The sequence below is a fragment of the Uloborus diversus genome, chromosome 6 (assembly GCF_026930045.1).
Source record: "Uloborus diversus isolate 005 chromosome 6, Udiv.v.3.1, whole genome shotgun sequence".
NCBI lineage: Eukaryota > Metazoa > Arthropoda > Arachnida > Araneae > Uloboridae > Uloborus > Uloborus diversus.
The window spans coordinates 50259989-50284322 of NC_072736.1; the positions used below are offsets into that span (position 1 = coordinate 50259989).

Consider the following 24334-nt stretch of genomic DNA (forward strand, 5'->3'; position numbering starts at 1 on the left):
AAAAATTCGCAGTTTTTTTAAGAATAAATATTTCTTATTCATTTGTTCCGTGTGACCTCAAAATACTAACATAGCTTGCAATCATTTCTTTAATGTGCTTTTAAAAAAGTAAAATATTTAATGAATTGAGTGTTTGTAATCTAAGTCCCATCTACGACTTTGCTAAAATCTGTCCCGTGAGCTATGCCGAATGAGTATGCCGAAGATAAAATGTTGGTCATGTTAGGTGGTCTCCACATAGAAATGTCTGTTTCATCTGCAATGGGTACATGGCTTGAAGGAAGTGGATGAACTGAACTCCTAGTAGAAGCTCATGTAACAACATCGGAAAGAGCAGAAGGAACACTAATAAAAGTTTCGCATATGAAGAGAAGTCGATACGCACACGATTTTGCAGTAACCACTCTCCAAGTTCTGTTAGAGAAAGCGTATCAAAATCGAAAAGAGAGAGATATAGACGAAACATTTACAGACTGGGTTAAGCAAAGATCAGAAGAATCACCTCAGTTTAAGTACTGGACGATCACCTAGAATGTATGCTTTTAAATCTGGTGCGCACTATTCGTAAAGGAAATTTCTCAGGTTTTACTGTCACTCTTGAGAACATATGTCCATGGAGGTTTGCTCTTGAATATACAAATTATGTCCGATGGCCTTCAATATTTCTGTTCAATTTGAAGCAGTTACCATAGATGCATCCAGCTATTTTCTAGGAGTTTCATAAGGAAAATATATCTGGCTCCAAAACTGAGAGGAAATTTTCCAGGATGGCACACGACCATTTTCATGAGCAAAAAACAAATTAATTTAAAAATCACCAACTAATCTATCACGTTTAAGTCATGATGCGTTATTAATACAATGGATGGTTGCTGGAGCGGAAGTTGTGCGCATGATTGGGGAGTTTGAAGAAAATCAGAGCCTGAAGTTTGACGTCACTACTGAAAAGCTAGATGCTAGTCACATCAAGATACTAGAAGCTTTTGTATTCGGTATGAAACTCATGTTTCCAGCTTAGTTGAATCATTTGAAGAACACGGGAATCCTTTCTAAGATGACGATTTAACTACAGTAAATAGCAACAAAATTATTCGCTCGGAAGAAAGCGCCATTTCTGTGATGTCAGCGCAAGCCAGTTCAATACATTTGTAGAAGATCGCTTAGTGTTAAGAAAATTATCCATACATGATGTTATTAAAAAAAACAATCTCTTCTTGATGAGCAGAAAAATCTTTCTGTTCAGTCCAAAGACAAGCAAAACATTGTTGATTTGAGGAGGGGCAGCACTCTTTTTGTTAACTATCTGTTGCCTGCAAAGCAATTGAAATGGATGTAAAAGAATTTTTTCCCATGTGTCCACTTTCTATATCTAACTTTAGCAAATTTAGGAAACCAAGAAAAACGTCCAACGTAGTTTCTTGTATCGTCAAATCTACTGCATTGGTTTTGACGGCTATTCCGGAACCAAATTGTTCATTGATGAGGGTGCACTGAATCATATGCTTGTTCCTCAGTCTACTCAAACTGTCCAACAATACTGCGATCAGATTGTGAAGCCGTACATATTAATGAGACTAAAAAGCGTTCATAGGGTAGATTTAGTTTTTGGACGGCATTCAAAAGGAAGTTTGAAAAGCGACACGAGACAATCGAGAGGATCTGAACCAAGAATAAGTCTTAAATCCAATGTGTTGATACCAAAGTCATTTACTAAATTTCTTGCAAAAGATAAAAATAAAGATCTTTTCGAATTTTTAGCAGAAAATCTCGTGAAGGTGGATCTACCAGATGGGAAGCAGGTTGTATGTACATACAAAGACACTATTTGCTTCAGTGAAGAACAATTTTGAAACCATGTTTCCCGTATCCCACGAAGAAGCTGATGCGAGGCTATTCCTTTATCTGCAGCATGCACTAGAATACTCGGATCATGCAAAGATCACCGTGAAAACTGTTGATAGTGATGATGTAGTGATTGCTATATTCCGAGTTCCGAAACTGAAGAGCTATGGATGGAGTATGGAAGTGGAAAATATCTGCGGTATCTTAAGATCCAGGTTTTGCACCGTAAAGTTCCACAGGTTCCAGAACTTCTGCCTTTTTTCCATGGCTTTACATGAGTTGACAAAGTGTCGACTCATGTAAACGATATCATGTAGACGAGAACATGTGGATGGCGTTTAGAAATGTTGACAAAGTTTTCTTTGTACTATACTAAAGTACCCGAGAGCATCAATGAAGACAATGAGCATAGAATTCCAGCATTGGAAAGTTATATTGGAAAGTTATTTATAGTTTTCCAGCATCTAGTTTTGCCAGCATTGGTAATACTAGGTACTGCATGGAAAATGTGGATGACTTTTAGAGATGTTGACAAAGTTTTTTTGTATTATACTAAAGTACCCGAGAGCATCAATGAAGACGATGAGCATTTCCTACTAATTCAGCGCTTCGTCGTCCTGGCATATCATTTATCAAGCTCAGATGGAAACGCAAATGAGGCTCGGAGAATTTTCTTCACCCAACAAAACAGACCAGTTGAATATATTCCACCATTTAGCTACGTTCTTCTGCATCACCTTAAGAGAGCGATATTGCAGTGTTTACTATGGAAAAAATGTCTTCAGCAAAATTTTCAGCTCTTGAATCCATGTCAGTGAGGATGGGAAAAAAATGGTGAAGAGTTAGAACCTCTTTGGTATGCACACCCCGAAATAACAATGGAGAAATTACAGGAACTTATATGATGCAAGTGCAAGGAGATGAGTACACGCTGTCGATGCGTCAGTTCAGGTGTGAATTGTACACTTCTTTGTAGCTGTGAAGGTCAGTGCAATACGTAAAACGTTCCTTAACAAAACTTATTACAGTTTTCGTTATAACAGGTAATTTTTCTTTGTATTAAAATGTGCCACATTTTCATCTATTTCTCTTATATGTTTAAATTGTAAGCATTTTTAACAAAATTGTATTATTATACGCTAACCTTAATAGTTAAGTCTTCGATCCATTTGGGGTGATGACTGATTATTTCTGCATTTTAACCTCTCTTTCATTCAATGTACAGGTAAAATACTGACAAAAGGTGTTAAAACATGAAGTACAAATTGAAATTTAATGAAACTGGAAGGTTTTTTTTATGATGCAGGTATAATAGTAAAAAATTTACTCCAATATCGGAGAATATAGGAAAGTCATTGTTTTCCTATCAATTTTCACGTTGATATTGTAATAATTATTAAACTATTTGCCTTCTTTACTAAAAATAATGCACAAAGTCTGAATATCTGTCCGAATGTCTCACTGTGACGCGCACAGCATCTAAACCATTCGGCCTATTTTCACAAAATTAGGCACAGAATTAGTTTGTAGCATAGGGGTGTGCACCTCGAAGCGATCTTTCGGAAATTTGATTTTGTTCTTTTTCTATTTTAACTTTAAGACTATTTTACCGAGCAAATTATCATAACGTGGACGAGTAAATTACCAAATTATCATAACATGGGACCGTAACATAAAAAAAAGGGTTGAGAAGGCCAGGGCCCACCCATTGCTGTTGTACAACTGAGGAAGGAAGGAATTAACCGTAAAATGGCCGAGCAAATCAGCATAGCAAATTGGCGAAAAATTCATCATCCATTGTTTGTAAATGTACAGGCGAATCAAATGACCTTTTGATTTTTCTACTACGAGCAAAGCCGTGCAGGTACCGCTAGTAGAAAATAAAACTTAGCATTGTTGAAGAGCTTTTTTAAACGGCTTTTAGATAATCCATTTGAATTTTACAAACTTATAACAAAATTTGTAGTTCTAAGCAGTTAAACCAACGTAATAACCGATACATGGCGGCCATTTTGATCACGTCACCACAGGGGGTCTTGACCTTGAATCAATTGCCTCCCGGCGTTTTTTTGCTATCTTATATGAACATCAGAGCTGTACAAAATTTCATACTGGTATCCGGAAGTGAAATGTTTTTGCACAATCTCCACCGACTATCTACAGAAATGAGTATTCGAGATAATTTGAAAAAAAAAATGCATTGTGAACTCCATACTAACAACAGTTAAATGTAAGACTTATACGGATTTTTTTTTTCGCGCTTTTTTTTTTAGCCCAAATCAAATAAGCAAGCTTGCACAATAAAACTAACGTACAATAGAAGAAAGAATAGAAAAATGAGCAAACCGCAGTTACTGTCTGACCATCTATTACATGGAAAGGCTAATATCCGGTTTATAGGCGGAAATGGACGTATCTATTAGTTTATAGTGATGTTAGTTAGTTTGTTATAGATGTGCACTTTTTCTCTCTATTATTTAGCCTTAGTTTTGTAAAAATGAAAATTTGCTCTCAGCAACATTTTTTTAAACTTAAAATATATTCGATTTATATTCTCACGGAAAAAATTAATTGATTTATTTATCCACATCAAAGTTTTGAGCTTACCATTTTGCTTTTACGTTCCTGAACGAAATGAATTTTTTTTTCTTTTTTTGTTGTTTCCATGGTAACTATTTTCGTTTTTCCTTATTTTATTTTAGAGAATGCAATAAATGAATAAGGCACTAGTGACACTATAAAACACGTGCATCAAAATCCCATCGTTATTTTCCCTTCTCCCCTGCTAGATTCATTCAGATGGAATAGTCTTTACTTGGCAGATTGCCAAATTACATACAATCCGCGGTCAAACTGCCTTTTTCCTGCCCACGACAGCATAGTACTGCAGCGAGCAGGTAAACGGCGGTATCTGCAGAAATGAGTTTTCAAGATATTTAAAGAAACACGTTTTGATTCAATACTAGCAAGAGGAAAATGTTGGAATTAAGACCTTTTCGGGGGGTTTTTCTAGCGGAAACCAAATACGCTCAGCTTCAAAAGGATTTTGATTTTTTACTAAGTGGGCGGATAAGTGGGGTATGGTAGTTAATGTAAGAAAATGTCAAGTGCTACACTTAGGTCATGGAAATAAGCGTACAAGTTATCGTTTACAGGGACAATCATTAGTCAGGCAGAAAATGTTATTGATCTAGGTATCTTAATAAATTAGTACTTCATGTTTAGTCAACCGTGCAGCATTGCAAGTAACAAAGCCGACATAATGCTTGGGTTTATCCATAGATCTATTTCAAACAAACTTCTGCCTTTATATAGGAGTATAGTAAGATCCCATTGGAGTATGCTGTGCATTTTGTGTCGCCTTATCTGAGGAAAGATATTTGTGTGTTGGAAAGGGTTCAAAGAAGGGTAACTAGACTAGTAAGGGGACTTTCAGATTTAGATAATGATACCAGATTTAATAGGCTTAATATGTATAGCCTGGAGCAAAGGAGGATCAGAGGGGACATGATTGAGTAGTTTAATTTTATCAAAATGAATGATGTTAATGGATTAAATTTTTGCACCTAAAGCAGGACGAGGGGTCATTGTTTTACTATTCAAATCTCAGGCTAACCTGGAAATAAGGGAAAACTACTACTTTAGTAAAGTTGTGAGCACTTGGAACAGCTTACCGGAAAAGGTGGTAATGATCAAGGGGGGGATAGCTGTAAGAGGGCCATTGAGGGCGCTTGGAACAGCTTACCGGAAAAATTGGTAATGATCAAGGGGGTGGATAGCTGTAAGAGGGCCATTGATCTTCATTGGGGAGTAATAAATTGATTAGGACCAGCCTAGCTGGACCAAGAGACTGTTGCTGGTCGTCACATTTGTATTTGTATAAGAAAGCTAACGTCCAATAGATAACAAAAATTCAAAAAAAAAAAAAAAAAAGAAATACTTTTTTTTCACTGCTTATTACCTGCCTACGGCAGAGTTACCTTACTTTTAGTTTCTTACTTGTAGCGCGTTATTTCTGACCACTGATCCACACATATCTTGCAGGGGAAAAAAATGCATTTTCTCCAGGAAGCTAAATTTGTTTAAGAATTTTAAAGCAACGAAAACCAAACCTTTAAATATAAAAGGATAAAAAAATATTCTATTTTTTGCTCCAAAGACTAGAAGTTCGGTAGCAAGTTAATGGACAGACAATTACCTGCCCCCACAAGCTTAATAAATCGATCTTAAACATCGCTGTTCTTTGGTTTAGGAAATAAACGACTCCCGAAAGTCATAAAAACTAACTAAGAGCTCGAACCCTTTTCCTAATGAGCCCATCGCTTCTTTTATTTAAGGGCGAGAGGCGCTTGTTTGATGCGCTCTTTAATTCCGTGGCTTTTATGGAACCCTGGGGTCTGGATGAAAATGACTGGAGCAACATAAGAATCTTTCGCAAGCATGGTTGCCATTTATGGCGACCTATGAAATTTGGTTTATTTTCAAAATGGAAAAATAGTAATTTCTTAAATTTTTGACAAATTTTTCGGAAAGGATAGCTACGTATATAGAAAGTAGTTGTCTTTTAGGTTTTTAAAACAGATGAATCCCCTTTGTACATTTTTCAGTATTATAGCCATTAATTGAAAGATTTCACGCAGTTAGAAAGTCGCCCGACAAGGTATGACGGGTGAAAATTGCTTCTAATTGTCTGCATTTTAACGAAGCCATTGTCTGTTTGGTGATATTCTGATAGTTGACATTTTAATCCTAACTCCAGTGGATTAACATTAAATTCCAACAGACAGCGTTCATAGTTGACCACCTTTTCGATCCTTTGCTCTCCTAAAATTCCAGTCTTACCAGTAAAACAGTTAAGTGCTCGTATCCAGTTTAGCCTTGTCAAAATAAAACGTTTCCCTTCATGTCAAACATTACCAAAAAAAAAAAAAAAAATGTCAAATTATCATGCCGTGGTGCGAGGTTCTTTGTTGATGACGTCAGGAGCGTTACTCCATCATTCGCTATTATACGCGTGAGGATCAGTTCCTGCAGATAATGACTGTGCTAAGAACTTGAAATTTCTTGGTTTAATAAAAATCACCATCTTTCCTTGAAATAAAGAAACTAAAATTGATGTCCAACGTGTAAGAAAAAAAAAACAAATATTGAAAACATTTTTCTTTTAAGGGGACAAACACATGTTCCAGAAAGGATGAATTCCACTTTAAAAAATTTCTAAAAAATTCATGTCTATAAATATTTTCTCAAAAGTGCGTATGAGTATTTCAACGTAATGTAGTGCATGTGACAAATGACATAGTATACAGAACGTTTCGCATCGAATGGGACAAAAAGAAGGCGCATCTGTGATTGCAACGTTCAGATGCAATTATTTTATTTTAAAAGATAAAATTTACAGTGAAACTAGTTATTCAAGTTTCTGTAGAGAATCCATTTGTAGCCTTCCGGTGACATATCTAGGTGTTTTTTTTTTCTTTTGTTTACTAGTTCTTGCCACACTCGTAATAGAGTATATTCGTTCATGATTCTAACACTTCAGTTATCCAATACTTCGGGGTGTTACCTCCATTTCTCTAGAATTTAAAGTAGTCCTAGAAAAAAGAACTTTGTCCTTAACAGAATTCCACAGGAAGAAAAACAGAAAGGGTAAGATAAGGCCAACACAGCGATGTCACGTTGTTTGCCCAGCACGAAAAAGTACGATAGAATAGACTATGGACCTGAATCTTTCAATCTCCGTTCTATGCTGTGACTGATCAGTTAGTCTTTACCAAAATTTGTGCGAAAAGGTCTTTGAACGATGAAAAACGATGATGCTGAGGCATATTCCAAAACACCATATGTTCTCTCTCTTTTGCTGGATGGCACGAACTGCTTAAATGGATGGTCTGCATAACAGTGCTCCTAGCAGCGGTCTCTTACCGCCGGTTTTATCTTCTGTTTAAGTCTGAAACCTCCTGTAGATGTTGATAGGTAGACGATGGTGGGCCAATGTCGTAGTCGGGTTACCACAAAGTTTGAACTTTTCTGACAGTACCATTCGTGAGATGGTCCGGTGAAGTATTTGTAATTCCATGTCATGTCATACTTTTAACTTGGGCTGCGGAGTCGGCTTCGACTTCGATTCCGTGAATTTTAGAGCCATCGACTTCGACTCCAATCCTCCAAAAGCAGTCCAACTTCGACTACGCAAGCCCTGGCTGAATTGTTGACTTTTAGGGAAAATGACCGATTCCGACTATAAAATGTTAAACATCCGACTCCTTTACCACAAAATCATTCCGACTTCACAGCCCAGCAAAATTGTGAGCTTTTGGATGTAAAGATCCTGTAAAAGCATTTTACCTGATGTCTTTACGTCCAAGAATTCACCATTTTGTATTGGAAAAAGACTGAAACTCTTGAAATTTTAAGCCTTCCATGCCGGACTCCGACTTTATGACCCCGAAATCAGTCCGACTCCAATTTACACTTCACAACCCTGCTTTTAACGTAACCTAGGTAAGAAACTATCGGATGTTTCTTCTGTTTACTATATCAAATGTTAGCAAAAACCAATAACCTAAATTAGCACCTCACAATCTTTAACTGTGTTTTTACTCATTAATACATTGTAGGCTATAATTTCGTCTTTTATTCATGTTATTTAAGTCATGCGTTTTATTCGCACCCGGGCTTAATCTCTAACAAAGGAAGTGCGGAAGCCCTACACTCATCAGAACTGGCTTTTGCACCCCAAATAGCCTGAATTTCATCTATAACATTCATATCTACATAAAATTGAAAAGAAGTGCGGCGTTGAGCTCACGTGAGCTCCTATGAAAATTAAGCATTGCTTATCAAAAACAGCTCTTTTTCCAAACTTAGTTTTCAAATTAATTATCTAAGCAATTATTACGTATACAAGCGTAATGAGAAGTTTTATATTTAGTGACCCCGACTTTCTAGGAGAGATATCCGTTCCAAAAATCATTTTCTGAGGTGAGCTCCAGTTTAACAAATGTAGACACAAAAGCTCGATAATTTATGAACCACTAGCCTTTCAGGACGAGTAAACAAACGATCGTTAAGACAAAACATTTCAAAAAACAAGGGAACGCCGGCACGAAGAAACAATGTTCGAAAAGCGGTTCACGTGACCAGAATGTCGCTGTCGCTCTGTATGTATATGTGTTCGTATCACTGGAGATAAAGCCAGGCAGGAGATAAGCGCATTCAAATTTTCGGTGAAATACCGCCGCAATTAAGATCCGCAGTTCTGTTCTGCCACGTGCATTGCAAATGAAGCGCGCCACTTATCACTGCCTGCTCCTGTTGTTTCTACTCTTTAACTACTGCAAGGAAGGATGAAACACAGGCGCCATTTTTGTCTGAAAAACGTATGTAACTAATTATGCTATGCGAGGGGGCCATCTGGAACCAGGGGCGCGAAGAACTTACATTTTGAGAGGCTGGAAATTCTTAATTTGCCAAATTGAACTCTAAATTTCGGCGAATGATGAAAATTTTGTTGAATGGAACTCAAAATTTCGTCAAATGAAACTCCAATTTCACCGGACGATGATATTTTGGCGAATGAAAGTCCAAAGTTTGCCGAATGGAACTCGAAATTTTGTCGTACTGAACTCCAAATTTCTCCGAATTATAATTATTTTTCCAAATGGAACTCCAAATTTTGCCGAATGATGATAATTTTGCCGAATCGCCAAACAAAATTTGCCAAATACAAAAATGTTTGGAAGGTCACATCTCCCATCGGGGCGCCCGTGGCTGGGACCCTTGGTTTTTAACCAAATTGCCAGTCTTAATAGGTTAATATACTTACAACAAAGGACTGTTGTTGTCAAACCCAAGAGAAAATCCTGGTTTCTTAAAAAAATGTGACAAAGGGGCAAACAAATGGGACAATTTCTTAAATGTGACAAAGGGGTTCAACGTGAACTGTGACATTTTGAAGCCGTTTACAATGATCAAGAAACCAGCTCATTGCACAGGCCTGAAAAAGAAAAATCCCCATAAAGGGAAAATTGCAACCTTCTTCTTAGCGTTGGGAAGCGAAACGGAGATAATTGTTTTTCCTTAAATCCAGACTTAAGCCGATTTATTGCATTTCCTTTGTAAATGCACTCGAAGTCACAAGGAGGAGGGGGTCAAATACGTTTAAAAAAGTGTGACATAAGTAATGGACAGCTCCTAAGATACCTCAAACACTGAATTAGGGACTCGACTATGATTTGGCGTTATGAGCTACCACTGCAATTTGGTAGATATCATGTGGTGACCAAACATGTCAGACGTTTGTTTAGCATTTAAGACACCTCACCCTGAGCTTGCGATTTACATACTGAAAAGAAAGTTGGGTGGGAGATAGGACTGCATCCAAGATGAATTTAAATGGTGCCTAAAGTGGGAAAGAAATGCTGGGTGTTTACGCCGTAATGATAGACGAGTGCTTTAGAAACGAAGTACTCAAGGAATAGGGGTTAAAGCGTCATTATCAATGCTGTGTCTTTGAAAACTGAAGACAGCTTTGGCGTAATTTTATTTCAAAGGAAAATGATAGGTACGACTCACAGACCAGCAGCATTGTCCGTAGGACTTTCTCGTTTCTATTAGTTAATATCATTAACGAGTTTTCAAAATATAGAAGGACTCTAACTCATAGAGGAGGCACGATAAAGAATCACATACTCCGTCATGAATTTGTCTTGAACAGAATTATGTGAGAGAAGCGAACAGGGAGTTTAAGATATAAGGATGTGTAATTGAAACTTACCATTGAAAATTATGCATTTATCACGTTATACACCTAGTTATTTTTTTTCGTGCATTTTTTTCACTAGCGATACGTTAAACGGAGTAAATTCTTCCTAGATATTTTTCTACAGTAAAAGTTACATCTGGCCGCGTTATTGGAGATCTTCATAAATATTAATCTTCTATAATCCTAAATTTGAAACAAATTTTTTAATTATGAACCAAGAACTCAACCAAGAACTCACGAGAATATCAGAAAAAAATGACTTAAATTCCGTGCAGTATAATGCTAGTTCAGTGAAGTTAATTTTCAGGCTATTTTAGTTCAGTAGTCAACAGAAAATATGTTCCCGTATTGCATTTCATTGTTCGGCAATAATAATAAATTTGATTTAAAAATAAAATATACGGCAATAAAAAATTTTTTAATGAAAAACGCTAAATTTTATTATATTTTTAATACGCAAATTAATTTATTTCTTAAGGCATTCAGAACAGTATTTCACGTATTAATCTAGATTCATTAAGATATACGCATGAATTACTTAATTACCCAACTGGTCAAATTACCATTTCAACTATCGCCGGAATAATTCTCTGAAACATTTTAAATTGAAATAATAATAAGGAGAATAATCTAAATGGACCCCAAAACGTAAAGTTCATCTCGGGGTTCCACCTGTTTGACCGAAATGTGTGTGTGTGTGCATAAATATGAAACAACTTCAAATAATAAAACCCTCTTTTAAATTGCAGAAATTGATCTTAAACAAGAAGTTCCGTCTAGAACTAGACGAGCCTACTTTCCCGTATATCCATACTACTTTCTAGTACCTGATCAATATTCTCAAAAATAGCTAAAATCGCAAATTTTTTCAAACATATTTTTTTAAATATTTTAAGCTGATTTCTAGGAATAAAATATTCCTTACTCTTCTTCAAAAAAACGAACAAATAAAATAGCAGCACCTTTTAAACAAAGCAGGTAATACTTCTTTCCATTAAAAAATTTTTTAACAGCTTTCAAAACGAAAAAATAATAATAATAAGTTCATTAAAATAAATACATCATATAAAAAAAAATCGTCTTTTTCCCCTGTTGCCAAAAATAATTTTTTAAACGAATTAATGCACTTACCAAAATAAAAAAAAACAATAAAATGTCAACTTAAAGAAATAATTTTCATTGTCAAAAAAAAAAAAAAAATCGTCTGCGCATATTTTTCGAGTTTATTCACCGAAAACTAAATACCTAAATTAAAACTTTAGCGTGAAAATAAAAACAAATCATATCAACAATAATTATTTCACAGTTAAAACCACAGCAGCGGAGTCGGAGTCGGAGTCAATCTCATTTTGGGATAAAAGAGTCGGATTCGAATATCCAAGAATCGAAGTCAGTCATTTGTCCTCCGTGTATAAATTTTTGCCAAAGCTACGAAGTCAGAGTCGAAGTCGGGGAGTCGGAGTCCGATTAATTGTCGGGAACAGGAGTCAGAGTCGGTGTCAGGTGCCCCTAAATTCTCGGAGTCGGGAGTAGGTCGTCAAGAGCTATTTCCAACAAAGTTTGTTTGAAGTAAATCCACCTTTAAGTTCGGAATCTATATTGACTTTCAGTTTCCCCTTAGGCGCTAATGTTAAGAGATTTGAACTGTTCAAAATTGAACGAAAACTTGCTCAAATCTAAAAGATATTTTCGATACATGTTTTTTATCAAAAGTTTTTCCCTACAAAGTTTGTTTGAAGCCACTTCGCTTCTAAGTTCAAGATTTATTTTTGATTTGAATTTCCCCGCAGGCGCCAATGTTAAGTTTTTTTGAACTGTTCAAAATTGAACGAAAAATTGTTCAAATCAAAAAATGAATTATGGGAATGAGATGTCCTCGCCGAGATCTTTCTAACAAAAAAAAATTTGTTCGAATCGGACTATTCATTCAAAAGTTATTAGGGGGGGGGGACAGACAGACAGACCGACAGACAGACAGACCGACAGACAGACAGACCGACAGACAGACAGACAGACAGACAGACCGACAGACATTTTTCCCCATCTCAATACCCTACTTTCCAATTTTTAATTTTTCAATATTTATCTAACTATTTCATTTATTTTTGACTTTTTTTTGTTTTTCGGGATATTTTTAAGATGTATTAAGCCTTCTTTCATGCTTTTTTCTTCTTTCTCTGATTTTTACTGGGAAAGTAGGCTAAAAATGCCGACACGTGTTTTGGGGGTTCAATCAACAGTTATTTATCGCAAAAATGAGCTTACTGATGAAAAGACAATAAAGTGTCTGAAGAGTATTGTTTTTCATTCATTGCTCAATTTTTGCATTGATTCGACGGGAGATCGTCTTGTCAAATCCCACTCACAAGTAAATTTTTTCGCATTGATCCGACAAAAAAAACTTTGGTTAAATGTCTTTTTATCAATCTCATTTTTTTCATTGAAAAATTGCTCCTCAGAAGCAGTACTAACAGAAGAAATGAGGAAACCCAATATTCTTCAGAACTTATTTTTGCTCGTGTATATAACTAGCTTGAATTTCATCCAATAAGTAAAAATGTGCATAAAATTGGAGAGGAGTACAGAAAGTGAGCTTAAACGAGTTCCCATGTAAGTACTGCTTCTCTTTAACTTCGAAACACGTGAGCTGTGCAATTTTAAAGTATTACGCTTATTACTTATTGCACAAAGATAAACATTTTATTACAAATCAAACAGCTAAGCTACTAAATTATTCTGCGATATTGCAAGCATGAAATGCATATTTCGCCTGATAAAATCATTTTACTCTCAGACAAGCAATAAATATTCGTTCCAACAGAATTTCAATTTACTTATAACGTTTCGAAAACCCAACAAGCGCAAGCAAAAAAACACACAACAAGGACTCGTACAATTGAAGCAGAAATTTCCCACTTTAAACACACACAAATGTTAAACATTTACAACACATCCTTGGCTTAATTATAGCCGACCGAGCAATTGGCAAATCTCTGGAGTTGAGATAAGCGCATCCAAACGTTCTGGCAACATACTGCCGCAATTAAGTTGTTCCCTCCCCCCTCCCACGGACAGAATCGAGGAGGATCAAACGCATTCCTAAGGGTAGATCGTGTGTTCTGCAAATGAAACGGCCCATTTCATCACTCCGTCTCGTTTGTGTGTTTGCGAAATGAGTTTGGAGCAAAGGGTGGGAGTGAACTAACGCCCCTCTGCGGGGCGTTCCTTCTTGATTGAATGTTCCATAAAAGATGAATGGCGCTTTCTCCATGTGAACATTCATCAAAAGCTTGTTCTTCAATAGTATAGATATGAATAGTCTAAAATTATAACTTTGCGGGGAATTATCCCAACGTGGAACACTCCGAATTCGTGAAAAAAAAAGGCCATTCCTGAAATAGCTGTTGCCATTTTCGCTTCTTAAACTTTAACGCAACATTCAAATTAAACTTTTTAAGTTAATTAATAACTTTAAAATATAATTTCTGCAAATTATTTTCGTTTAATGTTTTTGTTTAATTATTTGGAGGACTTTTTCATTTTAATGTCACTTTAATGACTTTTTCTTACTCTAAAAACTAAATATTAAATTTGGAATTTCAATAAAATTAATTTTGGCAAACGTTTGACAAGCAGTTAAATTCTTTGTTTTAACTAGCTTGGTAAAAAAAAAAATATGAAAACTCTCCATATGATCCACGTCATGATAATTCCTCCAACTTTGCTTCTAAACCTGTTCTTCAACAAAAGATAAGCTAAAGTTTTTAAAGAACCTGGAATATTTTGAAATTATTAAGTACTTGATATTAAGTTCAGATCTTTGTCATCCAAAAAGAGAGGTAAGAATTATTTTTTCGATACGAATTAAAGATTTTTTTAAAGAGATTTTCGAGCAAAATAGCTTACCTTGATCATGTTGTTTTCGTTGTCGGATCCCTAATTTAGCAAATATTAAGAAAGATAAGGTACCATTGCCTTCTTTTTCACTCATATTTTAATAGTTTATTCTATTTGTTGGCATAAAACGGAAAGAAATATTCTCAAAGTATTGCAGAGTTATCGAAAACTAAAAAATAATAATTTTCCAGTTAAAACGAATTATTAAGATGGTTCGGAATCCTTCCATTTGAATTCACTTTTAACCACGTCGGGAAAAGGAATGCATCATTAATTAGTCTTGTAAAAGTAAAAGCAGATAGTGTAATTTTCTAAACAAAAGCAAGAAGTCTGAACTTTTAAAATCGCCCTCTTTGTACTTCTCAACATCACAAGATTTTTATCATCTTCATATATATAGCAGCCAATGATATATCAGGATTTTTAGGTAGTTTTTAGTTCATTTAAACGAAAGCTTATTTAAAATATGAACTCAGTAGATTTAAGCCATGCAGATTCGCTCAAAATTTTTCTAAAAATCATTTAAATCTATTTTTGCGAAGCGACTTCAAATATCAGTATAAAAAAACCTGCAGTTAATGTTGATTTTTCCCTTTCTCGCTGTGGTTCCATATAGTGCTGAGTTTTCAAACCCTTCCGCAGATAGAGCATCTTCATATACATAATAGCGAATGATCGAGTAACGCTCCTCACGTCATCACCAATGAAACTCGCGCCACGGCATAATAATTTGATAATAGGTTTTGGTAATGTTTAACATGCAGGGAAAGGCTTTCTTGTGACAGAGCTGAACTTAATCCGGTAAATTTTCTGTTTTACTGCTAAGACTATCATTCCAGGGCCCGTCTCCCAGAATTTTTTGTTTTAACACACATCACCGATTCTTATACGACCCTTTATATTAGTTTAAGGACTCTCCTGGGCAAAAGCTCCTCCCCCCTCCCCACACACACAGAAAGTAAGAGTTGCGTTAGTGTATGCTTTGAAGGTTAACATCGTCTAAATGTTCTCGTAACTATGAAAGGTGCACACGTGTAAGTGTATTGGTGAAAGAAAAAGCGTTTTGAGATAAGGATTCAGAAAGAAAAAAGGAATTATGTTTAAATCAGAAGTAGTTTTTGTTTCATACATTTTTTAAAAATCAGTGCAAGACATTATATACGCCCTATAAGTCAAATAAATACCTTAGTATATATTCAAGAATAAGCCAAATTGTGTGATAATTTTGTAAAAAAATTCTCAAACTGAAAATTTTCCGGATTTTCGTGTTTGGGAAGAATGATTTATATTCTTTAAAAGTGTTTTCATTGTCGGAGGCGTTTAGAAATTCGATTCCTACCCTAAAATTTTCTGTATTCGTTACTTTCTTGAAAATGTTGCGAAACTGTCGATTTCAGGAATGAAAAAAAAAAAAACTTTCATTTGAAGTGAAGAGATCTTCCGGATGAAGAGGCAAGAAAGAATTCGACTGGGAGAAAATTTATTTTCGCCACAAGAGAGACGAAATACAAAAAGAAAAAGAGAAACAAACAAACAAACAAGCAAACAAAGTGAAGGAAAAAGTGAATTTTGTAAATATGAAAGTGTATTAGGTTCATTTATATTTTTAATTTTAGGGGATGGAACGTGTTAAAGGTTGTAAGAGCAATCGATCTCAAACATGTTGAAGAAATATGCTCACTTCTAAAAGTTAAGCAAGCAAGGAAAATGTTACTTTCTAGAATCCAACCTTAATTGGCAACATACAGGCACCGAAAAGAACCTGTTTCTCAAAATCTTATTTTATGAGGGCAAAGAGAGCCCTCCCCCATCATTTCCATCAGATTTTTTATCGGTCACTTTTTGCCCAGATCATGATTCAGGTCCTTTGAAGTTTTGGGAAGTTTAAGTTAAAAATAAGTTTTATCTCACCTCTCTCTTACCAAGCCCCTTTTCCGCTCGGATCCTATTGCAGTTATACTCCCTTCACACATCAGCCTCATACTCCAGTGTTCACATACCTACCACTATTTGTGGTTTAACCAGCTGGATGAGACCCTGAAGACAGCTCTGACTTTTTGATCCAGACCAGAAGTCGAGCAATCCCTGATCTAGCACCCCCACACGCGGACGCCCATATGGAGGACAAGTGGGGGCTCAAGTCCCTCCTTTGAAATTAGAAGTTCCTTACTTTTAGCACTTTTTTCTTTGCAAAAATGTAAAAACATTTCTTCTCCAGCAATTAGTGAATAAGTTATTAAAAATGTCAAATTTTAATAACTCTAATCTGTACTGAAATCCGTTTATATGGGGAAAATATCCTGCTAAACCATGGGGAAAATATCTGAGCCCACCCCTTAAAATTTTGCATATGGGCGCCCTTGCCCCCCAGAGGTATCTTTTTTTTTTTTTTTTTTGAGAACTTTGTGACCACGAGTACATTTAACGTCCCCCAGTCGCCTTTAATGAAGACAATGGACCTGCGACCGACTAGGATCGAATCCGAGACCCTTCGGTCATAAGTCCGATGCCTTACCGAGCAGGCCACCACGGAGTTGTACCCCCTAACCTTGCATAGAATATTACAATGGAGGAAATGTAAAATTCTATGCTACAAGCACTCAAACCTGTAAATCCGTAATTGGAGGAGAAGCTGCAAGTTACTGCAGAGCTAGAGGGAGCAATGTGTTTACTAATCCGTGATTAACTTTTGAAAGCGATTACAGTAAACCCTCGATTATTCACAGGTGGCTTAATCACAGTATTTCACAATTCTGAAGGGTTTTTTTTTCGGCGATCATTAACTGAATGCGAATTAACCCACCAATTTTAACGTAACATATGAAAAATCTTTTTTTAGAACTTCATATTTCTTTTTCCCCTCCATTCTAATGTCATCAAAACCTTCCGAGGTTACTAACCAAACTTGCTGATTTTTAGATCTACTCTATCAGTTAAAATCTGATTTTTAGGTACACCCTACACAAACTCCATGTGAAACGAGTGACCAGACCAGTAGTGTTTGAAATAATTCAGGTTCTCTATGCGTTTTTGGTGCATCCTAGCTCGATCTGATTCAGTTAATCTGTTTACTGAATTTGCTGGCGCATGTGTGTAATCCGTTTACAATAATAAGCAATTTTCATGTAACTTTTCTATATAATATTTTCACTTTTATCTATAGTAGAAATGCACGCGAGTGTTACTAATTTTTTATCAATATCGTTTTTTACCTATTCTGCAGATTAACTGCGAAATTCGCTAATCCACGGTTACAGTGCCACTCTATTAAGTGAATAATTGGGAGTTGACGGTATATATGACATATAAATACGGTATACAGAACATTTAACTTTTATGAGCATAATTTTAAAAGATAATATTTACAAGTTCAGAACTAAATGTAGATTTTCGATAGATATCAAGGTAAGATTGGTTTTCCTCTTTCTTTAAAAAATATGATTAGAGGAGATAGACTTGCTTATAACTACTAAATTTTACGGAAAATTGTGGAGATTCTAAGTGAATTGTTGATGTTAAGTCAATGATTCCTTATACTGAAGTTAATACATAACCTGTAGAAGATAATTGAGATTTTCTGAGAAATACTAAAAGAAAAAAGTTATCTATACAGTTTATTTAGGGTTATTTATGCCAGTCATTATAACTAGTATCTACAGCTTAAACAGATTTCTAACACACTTTGCAATACAGAAAATTATTTTAGTTTCTAGAGTATTTCGGTACAAAACTTCGTTTGCAGTATTATTGAGAACCTATGCAACTTAGATAATTGGTTACACGATCTGTACAATTTTTTTTCAATGCTTTTTAAATGTCTAAAACTCGGTAGAAAAATACGAAGACTGTAAATTAAGTAATACCACTTATTTAGGAACTTACAAATATAAATGTATTACATTGCTTCAATGTAATCCCCAGAAAAATTGTAAAACCTTTTGTCAAATGCAAGGCCGACGAGAGGTAATGTCAGCCTAGTCGGAAAATAGGTGCCCGTCTCTTTGGGGGCCCGGCACGGAATCGGAGTAGTAAACATTTGAAAGGTTTTATGGAAGGGGGGGGGGCAACAAACTAACAAGATACATGCCTTTGCTCTTGGTAGCCCTGATCAAATGTCGAGTAGTCGTTGGAGACCATTCGCAAGGTGTTTATTTGTTGATGTCAGCGACGGAGCGCCTTAATGCTCGGGGAACACACAGGCACAAACTTAGTATTTTGCCTGCTTATGGTAAGTTAACTTTCTATATAAAAGTGTTTTCAATGTAAATAAAAATTACAATCGATTCCACACAAAACTTTAATGGATCCATAAAGTTTGATTATGGAATATTTTGATCCTTATCCATATTAAACCAACACTGAAAAAAAGGAGTAAGGTTACAAGTATTCATGGATGTAACGTAACACGAATTCTGAAGTGTGTATACTGTAACAAATTTCGGAAACGTTTCTAGATATATCGGAAACGTTTCCGAAATAGTAGGAATCCTTCATCCAATAGCGAACTCCTCAATATTCAGAAAGCTTTTTGTTATTTCAAGATATCTAGAAGCGGAAGTGATGACGCAACGCTTCGAAACCTATTTCATCCTTCCAACACAGGCGTCAATGAGTCGGAAATAACGAGAACTTCTTTTTTTTCTTATCTATGTTTGCTGCAGTCAGCAACTGTTTAGCATTGGATTGCTTGTTATTTCATGTCTAGAGAGTAGTAAATTGTGTCGAAACTAATTTTACGCCTTTGCACTTTGGGCTGCTCTTGATTTTTTAGAAGATGTACGCAGCTATTAAGTTAGTTAATAACGATTTGCTTCTTTACAATTTCCGGTGCAACCGTGATTACATTTATATTGTGTGTTCAAGCGTGAATAGTTTCAACACCCGTTTTTATACTTAATGAAACGAAACCCTTTGGATTACTTATCCAGTTGTAATGGAGGTACTTAGATTTTCTTCCGCTCATGTTCACTTGTAAGTATTAATGAATATTTTAAAAAATGTTGTTATATACATCTATATTTTTGTTGATTTGCATTTGATGAGGCTCCAATTGTAACTGTTTTTGGGTTTATCGAATTAATTTAAAGTTATCCTACATACCTGTGAGCGCAGTGTACTATTTGTTGTAACCAACTGAAACTGATTAATTACGCAAAAGAAATAAGATTTATATTTGAAAAGCAATCACAGAAAAGTTATTTTGAAATACTTGGATTTTTTGAATGAAATACTTGGATACATACATTGGTTCAAAAAAAATCAATTGTTTAATTCATTAAAAATATGGTAATGCAAATGCTTTCTAATATTGTAATATGCTTCACAAAAAATGTGCCAGTATTATTTATCTTTTTTTATTATAATTTATTCATTTATTTAAAAATATTTATACCATTAGAAAATGGCCCAGTTATCTATTAGTAAGCTACATAGTTATGCAATTAATTCATGTGCTTATTCATTTTGTTAAATGTGGTTGACAATAAAAAATTCCTTGACATTAGTTTGTTCGGTAAATAACATTTCCTTCGTGGATATACTAGTTTAATATAGGACAGTCAGGAGGAATGAGCCAGAGGCAAAAATGGAACAGCTGCATTTACAAGCCGAAATAAAAAGAAATATTATTTCATGTCATTGTTTTAAAAGTAATCCTTTTTTAAATACTATGTTATTAATTAAATATACAATGTACATATGGGGAGAAGACGAGGGGCGTTCACCACGCAGACTGCCATTGACATTTTCAGGGATTGCTTTTTTTAAGGGGGGGGGGGCGCTTTATAGCATTTTATGGGTTCAGCATCACTCTTATGGTGTGGGGGGGGGATCTCGTATATATGAAATGGAGTAATCATGCAATAGAATTCAATGTTTTAACAAATAAAATATGTAATGCATTTTGCGCACACTGTAAAAATAAAATCTATTATATATTTATTATCACTGTAAAATATAATTATTATCACTGTAATAATTATATTTTACATAAAATTATATATTTATTATCACTGTAAAATAAAAATATATTATATATTTTGATAAAGTACTGGAAAAGGGCAAGAACAGAAGAATCACCCCGAATGGTTCCAACAGGAGGACTTGGTGTCATATTTAAATTCACCAATTTCTCTGTGTGCACTTTTCGGTACACTTTTTTCGTCAGAGAAATAGACTTGACGCGAAGGGAAGGTAAGTTCTGTCAAATTTTATCCGAAAATAAAAGCTATCAAGTTTGATACAAGATATGTTTTTAAGTTCTGCATTAAAAATACAATATGTTGATAATTTTGTCTTGAAAATATTGAGAGAAAAACTGAAGTTTAATATTGTTTAACAAACAATCCCACTTCTGAGAAAGTACTCCCCTTCCCTCCCCCGACGATTTTGTGATTATGAATGAAACTACTATATTATTTCATAAATTTTCAAAAATTTATAACTGTGCATATGTTATGCTGTTAACCATGCTATTTGTCATTAGAAATTCAGATAAAAAAAATCCACGAATGATTCTAAAATTGCTTGTTTCGTTACTCTTAGATATGAAAGAATTGAAACTGATATGGCATGCAATACTATTAAAAAAGAATTATTTTTTAGAAAAAATCACGGAAAAAAGATTCCGAAATTCTCAGAAACGTTTTTGAAAATTGTTTGGAGAATTCCGAAATACTCGGAAACGTTTTCGAAACTTTCATGAACCACAGCTGCACAGAATACTCAGAAACATTTCTGGAAATTACGGAAAGAGGATTCCGAAATACTCAGAAACGTTTCTGAAAATTACAGAAAGAGGATTCCAAAATACTCAGAAACATTTCTGGAAATTATAGAAAGAGGATTCCGAAATACTCAGACACGTTTCTGGACATTACAGAAAGAGGATTCCGAAATACTCAGACACGTTTCCGGACATTACAGAAAGAGAATTCCGAAATACTCAGAAACGTTTTTGAAAATTTCATGAACCGCAGCTGCACGATATACTCAGAAACGTTTCCGAATTTTTTTTACAGTGTAGCATCATTGCTTTAAAAACTCAAATTGTTGGTGGAACCTTGTACTATGGTTTCAGCAGAATTCAAAACACATGCGTAAACACCAGAATCGGTGCATTGTAAAAACGATTCACAAACGTTACTGGAAAATAATAGGCAGCTGATGTGCCCAATTTCTGCGAGTAACATATCTCGAAAAAACCAGGAACGTTTTCCGCTAAAACTCAGTAACATTCCTGAAATTTTCCTGGAAGCTTCCAGAAAAATTCAGAAATTTTTCTATTTAAAGTCAGTCGTGTCGCTGGAATTTTCGATTAGACTTACGTAGTTATAATGTAATAGCTTGGCACCTTCCTGCCTTATCAAGAAAGTTCCAAATGCAATATTGCACACATGGCCAAAGCTTAGACAGAATTGCAAGTAAGTATCGAGAATTTTACCATCCTGCAATTCCTGCAAAGCGACGTTGTCCATGGACTTATTCACTCCCTTTGGGAGCTTAGTCTTTCTGGATAGACCTTAATCGAATTGGAAGCTGATACTCTTTATAAATACGCTCAGTCAATCTTTAAACTGGAAGGTAACAATATTTTTCACAACAGTGGTAAGTGCAACTTGCAGGAATTCAGGAAACTTTCTGACAATGTTACTTGGTTTTTCCAGAAAGTGGATAAAAACCATTGAAATCCTGAAATGTTACATGGAAATACTCAGTAACGTTTCGGATTTTTTTTACAGTGTGCAGAGCAGTTAAACTCTTATTAGCGATGCAGAAACCGGCCTTGGTAGCCGGTAAAACGCTCTTGTTGTCCGTGAGATACGCGTTGAGGGTTCGGACACTACTCAGGTCATTTCCTCTCTTAGTGGAAAAAAAATGCTTTGTTTAAAATTAAAATAAATAATTATTGAAAACTAAAACACTTGGTGTATATTGGTTTGTTAAAAAGCATGAATTTGATAAATCGTTCAAGAAAGTCAGATGAAAGCTTAATTTTTGGTAATATGTAACCTTTCAAGTAATTTATCTGTAAGCATGTGGAAAATTGTGGTGTAACCTTACGCAGAAATATGTGCGACATTACGCTATAGTTACACTACCATGGTGTAACCTTCCACAAGCGATGTGTAATTTTATGGGGAGTGAGGTTACACATTTTTTTAGTGATCTCATAAATGATGAAATACATATTTGTCCATTTATTGTTATTAATAGAAATTGTGAAAGTGTATTAAGGTATCTACATTTTCTAAATGAATTGTACACTCACGTACCATATAAACTGCTCGCTGTTAGTTACACGACACATTAAATGAACTATATTAGAGCATTAAAGTGATAAACACGTCTTACAAAACAGTTTTTAGAAAATTGAACTAGTAGCATCATTCCCTCTCCCCAACATCTCAACAACCAAGTTCGTACGATGATATAATAGCTCCCAGAATCGAACACAAACAGGAAAAAGAATCCCATGAGATGCAAGGTTTATTTCGTCGGAGAAACATGTCGGTTGAAGATACTCGAAAACTAAAAAAGAAAACCAAGAACAATAAAAGCAATTGTTAGAGCAGTAAGAGAGAGAGAGAAAGGAGTTCTCTGAAATATCGACGGATTCTGCAACTGAAGGGTGGATATTAAGAACATCTTCTCATGTAGGAAAGTTTTAATTTTTGCACTAACGCTAACTATTCTATTGTTCATACCAGTGACTCTCAAAGGAGAACCGGAAATTGTTAGTGGGAAAGTTTGACTGCTCTTTGGAGTTTTTTACCTTTCTGCATTAAAAAAGAATAAATAAATCAAAATAAATATGATAATGATAATAATAACAATAATATTTATAATGATGATGATGTTTATAATAATAATGATAATAGCGATGATGATTATATTAATAATAATTATAAATGATAATTAATATTGATGATAATGATGATAATAATGTTGTTGTTGCTTTTAATCCTCTGCTGGTCTGACGGAGTCAGACAAGATGGAGCAAGTCATTGACCCTTAAGAAATCAAGGACCAATAATAATAATAAGGACGATAATAATATTAATAATAATAACAAAAAAGATGATAATAATGATAATAATAATTATAATGATATTATAATGATAATTATTAAGATAATAATATTAATAAAAAATAAAAAGTTGTTCAACGAAATAATAACATTTTATGCGTACATTTTTTTTTTTACTTTAATTTTGTAATTTGAAAATTTTCTGTGATTTATATCAAAGGATAATAATTACAATACATACATATCGCTACATTTAAATAATATAACGTAAGCCATAAAGCAATCTTACAGCACAATAATTAACTTATGTAATAGTGAGTTAGTACCAAGATGCAAAGATTTTTTAAAAAAAATTTTGCATCCAAAAAAACCAACTCAGTGCTTTTTGAAACATTTCCGAAATGTTTTACGGGTCCGCGGATCCAAAAAGTTTCAGAAACGCTGGTTTACACTATTTGACACCCATTCTAAGATCAGGGCCAATATGAGGGTTTAGATGCTAACCATTCCATTAGAAAAATGAAAGAAAATGTGAATTCAATTGAAAATTTAGTTTTGACATTTTATTACTTGTTTTAATATTTCATGCACTTCAGTGTTTTTTTTTTTTTTTTGTAATCTCCCCCCCCCCAACCCCCATAGCGGACTTTCTTCGCAGGAAGATTACGTCTTAAGCTTCAGGACTTACTTCTTAATAAACTTACACCTTACTTGCCACGCAATTTTTGCAAAGCTACAGTATCCAAAGACTACGCTTTGCACTCATTTGGGGCTAAGCCAGTTTGGAAGAGGCTGTAATT

General features: G+C 34.8%; 1 protein-coding gene across 1 annotated transcript in view; it reads right to left on the reverse strand.

Moving 5' to 3' along the window:
- LOC129224544 (uncharacterized) overlaps positions 1–24334 on the reverse strand; it is a 380265-nt gene that overhangs the window by 144562 nt on the left and 211369 nt on the right. The window lies entirely within an intron of this gene.